Source organism: Leucoraja erinacea, chromosome 27, assembly GCF_028641065.1.
Source record: "Leucoraja erinacea ecotype New England chromosome 27, Leri_hhj_1, whole genome shotgun sequence".
Lineage (NCBI taxonomy): Eukaryota > Metazoa > Chordata > Chondrichthyes > Rajiformes > Rajidae > Leucoraja > Leucoraja erinaceus.
This window is the reverse complement of record NC_073403.1, coordinates 9,459,942-9,466,508: the sequence shown is the minus strand read 5'-3', so window position 1 is coordinate 9,466,508 and position 6,567 is coordinate 9,459,942.

Sequence of the window (6,567 nt, the reverse complement as noted above, 5' to 3'; positions counted from 1 at the left end):
CAGAGGAGTATAAGTAATAATAAAGGACAAAGAGGGTGGAGAGTGGGTAAACCAATCACCTGTTCACATTAGTTCCATGTTATCCCACCTTCTCATCCACTCCCTACACATTTGAGGCAATTTTACAGAGGCCAATCAACCTCCAAACACGCACGACTTTGGGATGTGGGAGGGAACTGGAGCTCCCAGAGAAACCCCACTCAGTCGCAGGGAGAACCTGCAAATTCCACAAAGACAATGAAAAAGCAAAAATCTATTCGTTTTTCTCCAGTTTTGCTTACAGTCATATATTAATTCTATAATTCCTGGAGCACAATCTTGAAGAAATGACCAGCAAATGACTCAGCTCCAGGCTTCCTAAATTACTTAAGTTTCTGAAATAACACACAGCTGAATAAATTTTGGACATTGGATGTCATTGTATAGACAATTTAATAGTTAGTGTGTAACTTTCGTACATTTTGGATTTTTTCACGTTACAAACTTTATTTTCAATATTACATCTGCTGTTTAATGGAAAAATCCATGCATTTCTTTCACAACATTCCCATTACTTTCTATTAAGTATAGATCTCAGTGATTGTTTATATTTAATTTGATCTTTATACAAGCCTTAATTCTCTTCTGTATTTCCAGTGCCAATTTAGTTCATAATTTTAGCACATCTTCTGCTCGAGGACATTGATAATTTGTATGTGCATAATTTATAGGAACCCATATAGATTCTTCTAAATGAATGTAGTACTCGACATTTAACATTTTTTTTTAATTAACTCTGGTGGACCAATCCTACAGTGGAGACTACATTTAGAAACCAAAAAACATAGTAAAGAAGAGCCAATGAGGATTTCAAAAGGGAAAGTGTTGCCTGAACAGTCTCATTGAGTTCTGCATAGAGTAGAGTGTGGATTATATAATATACCCCAAAAGCCTTCTACATACAATGGATTATTAACTAAGGTTAGAGCTTGCAAGACAGGAAAGAATTGCAGCCTGAAGAGGGGTCTCGGCCCGAAACATCAACCATTACTTCTCTTCAGAGATGCTGCCTGTCCCGCTGAGTTACCCAGCATTTTGTGTCTATCTTTAATTTAAACCAGCATCTGAAGTTCTTTCCTACACAAAGAAATGCAGATTGGACAGTTAGCTGCCTAAAGACCTTAAACCAGATAGCAAAGATAAGAGGTTTTCATTGAGAATGGCAGAAATTGGCAACCTGTGCCCTACTGAGGCTCAGAACTGAAATCATTATTATATATTAAAGTTAACATTGTAGTTATAAATAATTTCAAAATTTGTGGATAATACATGAAGAAAAATAGACAACACTGAGTTCTGCATCAACCACAATAAACATTTAGAATGGTTTATAATTGGAAAATCATAATATTGATTATGTTTTTTCACATATTTAAAAATATTTTAAAAGGCAGAGCATCAAACAGACGTGGTAGTTCAAAAATCCAGGCTATAATACAGTTAAATAAGGCCACAGAAAGATTTATTTCTAGGTGGGCAGAATTGACAAGAAAAAAGTTAATACAAAATTTGCATTGAATCTTGGTCAATACACACTTGGATAGTTCTCTTTTCCATGTTACAAGGATGCAAAATGTGCAAAAAAAGCATGATGCCAATAACATCTATCAGGAATGGAAGGCCATCAAATTAGTTTAGTTTAGCAATGCAGCATAGAAACTTTGGATCACCAAGTCTATGCCGACCATCAATCATCCGTTTACACGAGTTCTAAATTACCCCACATTCTCATCCATTCCTTAGACTTTGGGGCAATTTTACAGCCGCCAATTAACTTGCAAACCCGCAAGTCTTTGGGATGCAGGAGGAAGCAGGAGCACCTGGAGGAAACGTATGGGGTTGCAAGGAGAACGTGCAAACCCCACACACAAACAGAACCCAAGGTCAGGGTCGAACCTGGGTTTCTGGCACTGTGAGGCAGCAGCTCTACCTGCGCTGACACTGTACCACCCTTGCACCACTGTGCCACTTCGATTTTGTGGTCCAAGTGCACCTGTGACGGGAAAGGAATCATTTAAGTTTTGGATTAAGAGCTTGCATCAGAGGTTAGTCAATCTCTGGAAGAAGGTAAGAACGTTAGATATTCACAATAAAGATCTGAATGTTATCACTGAACCAAGATGAATCAATTTAATCTTTTCCAGCAATAGAAGGGAAAAATAATAAATATGAGAAAGCTGCATGGTTAATAAAGGTATGAGTGGATCTTTAAGATTCATCTTTGGAAAGTCACATCAAAGTCATGCGTAACATTACTGCAAGAATTAGTATGAGGATCTGCAACTTCAGGAACTTGTGAAGTCCTCTTCTGGTGGGACAATGCAGCTGCTGTTACAGAAGGGAGTGGATCAAATAATGAGAATGCAACATAATTAGCATGTTAAATATATTTGTAAATGGGACATGAAGATTGCATAAGTAATTTCCGTGCAGTTGCTAGGCAGTTATTTTTTTGTTGTCATCAACAGAATGAAATGTATCCCTGAGTCTTTTATTCTGGTTACTCACCACAACAGTAACAGAAGATCTGATGTATAACTGACATGATGGCAGTTTCAATGAGAAAGCTGGAAGCCACCTACTGGTTAACTTTACTTACTTACTTACTGCGGTTTGCAAAAACCACAAGTCATCGGGCAGTGGTCAGCACGGAGTCTGGAGAGGTATGCTGGAGAGGTATGCAAGGGTCCCTGGAACGATTTATCCCGAACAGCTCCGTCACAGAGGACTCTGTGATCTACGGACTGTTCCCAGGGACACATTCAGAGACTGACATCGAGTGCTGCTGGAGGGTCATCAACTCGGTCAAAGACGCTCTTTGGTCTGCCCGAGCGTTGCTCACCACCCAGCAGAGCGAGATGTCCGTCAGGGAATGTTGCCGACTGGCCCACTGCAGACTGCAGGAGTACGTGCTAAGGGACTCGCTGAAGCTTGGTGCAGCCAACGCCAAGGCTCGGTGGGGGAGGACCACAGTCTAGGGTCCTTCCGCTGCTGGACATGGGGGGCACGGTATGGTGGAGACGCCCCTCAAATTAAATTAAGGGAAGGTATCCCACGCCAGGGGGCCACAGAGTGGCACGGGTGGGGGACTGTTTGGTGAAATTTGAAAAATGTAAAAAAATTGTACTGAAAAAACTTGTATAGTCTCCGAAAATGTCGGATGAATTTTGTTTTGTTTGAATGGTTCAGGAATTGCATATATTTATCAATGAATAAAGTCTATTTTGAAATAAAAAAAAAAAAACTTACTGCCTATAATGCCTCCTGGCATGTAGGGCAGCAACGAAGGTCCTCCACTCAGTAGTGTTGATTCCTTCAGTTGCTTTTTCCGTAACAGATTTGTTTTACGAGACAGGGTTGTTAGCCCTGTGCCCAACCACCAACCTGGAGGACCAGTGGATCGCTCTTCATCTCGCCTGTACCCTTCGACCTGTCCAGCATGGGAGACCCTAACAGAAGACGAATCTCCGGCTGGCATAGCTCTAGGGGTCACTGAGATACACAAGCTCCCCGACCACGACAAGATTGCAATCCAACGGGGAGACTGGTTAACTTCAGCCAGATGTATGTTAACAACGTATCCAAGTGATGTGATATGTAATTAACTTATGCATAAACCTGCAACCACTGAGATGAGAATGATTTTAATGGAGGGTTTAGATGTGAACCTGACCATGGTTCTACCAACAACCAGATTTCTGGACTTTGTTTGCTGTTGTCAGTGTAACTTGTTCTCTGAATTTATTGAGAGTGACAATGGCAGAATTTTTTTTAAACTGCCACATGCTGATCCAACATTGAACTTGTCCTGGAGACACAAGCAACTGCGGATGCTGGTTTGCATTTTAAAAAACACAGTGCTGGAGTAACTTAGCGGGTCAGGCAGCATCGCTGGAGGACATGGCAGATAAAATGCATGTGTTAAAGAAACCATCCAAACCACCTCAACTTGTTCCAGTCATTATAATTAGTTTAAAGACACAGCATAACTGAACAATCCAGAATTGAAAGAGTCTGAAGAAGGGTCCCGACTTGAAATATTTCCTATCCACGTTCTCCAGAGATGCGGCCTGGCCTACTGAGTTACTCCAGCACTTTTTCTTTGAAATATACACCAGCATCTGCAGTTGGTTGTCTACTGGACAAATTTACAGTTGGATCGGCAAGTGGCAGTTATAAAAAATTCTGCCATTGTCAATCTCAAGCAGCAAGTAAATGATACCTACATCTATCTATGATGGTATCGATTGTCAAACTGCGATCACGCCATTTGCTTGTGTGGCTAAATAAAAGTATAAGGCACTGATCATATGAACAGAATCTTATTTCAGGCAGAAGGTATATAAATGTAAAAACTCACACCTCCAGATTTAGGGACAGTTTCGACCCAACTGTTATCAGGCAACTGAACCATCTACCAACAATCAGAGAGCAGTCCGGAACTACTATCTACCTCTTTGGTGACCATCAAACTATCTTTGATCGGACTTTGATTCCCCCTGCCCTCCCCCCTCTCTGTGACCCCCCTCTCTTTGATCGGACTTTGCTGGCTTTACCTTGCACTAAACCTTATTCCCTTATCATGTACCTATACGCTGTAAATGGCTCGATTGCAATCATGTATTGTCTTTCCACTGAATGTATTTGAAGCCATTTGACCAATCATATTAATGGCACTCACTGAGAAAACCCATTTACTCACAAATTTTCCCCATCACTTATTCTGCCCCCCTTCAGATTCTATCACTCACCTACACAATGAGGGGCAACCTTTTCACATGGAGTGCGCTGGGTATATGGAACAAGCTGCAAGATGAAGCTGTAGAAGCGGATACATTTACATTTAAAATACATTTGGACAGCTGCATGGATAAGAAAGATATAGATGAATATGGGCCGATGTAGGCAAGGTCTGATCAACTTACAGGTGCAGGACTGGCCAAAGACTCATTTTAGGTATGGAGGAGACCCAACATGGTCAGCATTAATGGTGTCATGTGTTGGTGCTGTTTCCATGCTGGATAATTCCATGACTACATAACAGGCGTAATGTATGGTGACCAGGTCTCACATCTGTGGGATATGGGTGGAAACTGGAGCACCAGGTCATGGGAGAACATGCAAACTTTGTACCTAATGCTAATATCTAGGGAGTTCTGATGAATCCCTTCTCCTGTCTGAATCCTTTCATTGTTGCTCTCCATTTCCTGTCATTTTTCCTGTCCATGCTAATAGTCTCTTTTATTCTGTGACGTTCAAATATTCCTGACAATCCCTACTATGCAGCATTTTATCAAACACCTTGAGTAAGTCCATTTATACCAATCAATTACATTTCCCTTATTGATCCTCTGTTACTTCTTCAAAAACCTCAAGAGAATAGTTTTATATAATTTGCCTATAACTAATTAATGCAAACATTCACTAATCATTCCATCAACTTGTCCAAGTGATAGCTGGTTCTGGCCTTATTTCTAGGGATCTCAGCATCATTGATATTAAACAAATTGGTCTGTCATAACTGGGTTTATCTCTATTTTTCTTTAGCAGTCTAAACTAAACCATGTTCTCAACAGATGCTGCTGGACCCGCTGAGTTATTCAAACACTTTGTGTCTATCTTCAGTGTAAACCAGCATTTACAGTTCCTTCCTTCTCCACAGATGCTGCCTGACCTGCCGAGTTACTTCACCATTTTGTGTCTATCTTCCGTGTATATGCAGCATCTGCAGTTCCTTCCTACACATGTTCTCCACAGATGCTGCTTGACCTGCAGAGTTACTCCGGCATTTTTGTGTCTATCTTCAGTTTAAACCAGCATCTATAGTCTCTCATACAGATCTGCAGTTCCTTCGTACACATTCACACATCCACAGATTCATCTCCTCCCGTCTAGATTACTGCAACTCCCTTTACATCAGCCAATCTTCCCTGTCCCGCCTGCAACTGGTCCAAAACGCCGCAGCGAGACTCCTGACCGGCACCCGAAAAGGGGACCACATCAACCCGATCCTGGCCTCTTTCCACTGGCTCCCTGTGCGGTTCCGTATAAACTTCAAGATTCTCCTCCATGTCTACAAAGCCCCCACTTACATAAAAAGTCTTCTCACCCACCACTCCACCTCCTAGCCCCTCAAATCGGCCGACTTGGGGTTGCTGAATATCCCACGGTCTAGGCATAAGCTCAGGGGCAACCGCGCCTTTGCGGTTGCAGCCCCTAGACTGTGGAACAGCATCCCCTTTCCCATCAGAACTGCCCCCTCCATCGATTCTTTTAAGTTAAGACTAAAGACTTATCTATACTCCCAAGCCTTTCCTGACGTCCTCTGAGTGAGGGCTACATGTATATATGTATGTAGCTTGTTTTGTTGTGCTATTCTTATAACAAATGCAAAGCACTTTGGCCAACGAGTTGTTTTTTTAAATGTGCTATATAAATAAATGTGACTTGACATTTCTCCATTGATGCTGCCTGACCTGCTGAGTTCTTCCAGCACTTTTGTCTATCTGCATCAGGCCCCGCCCACCG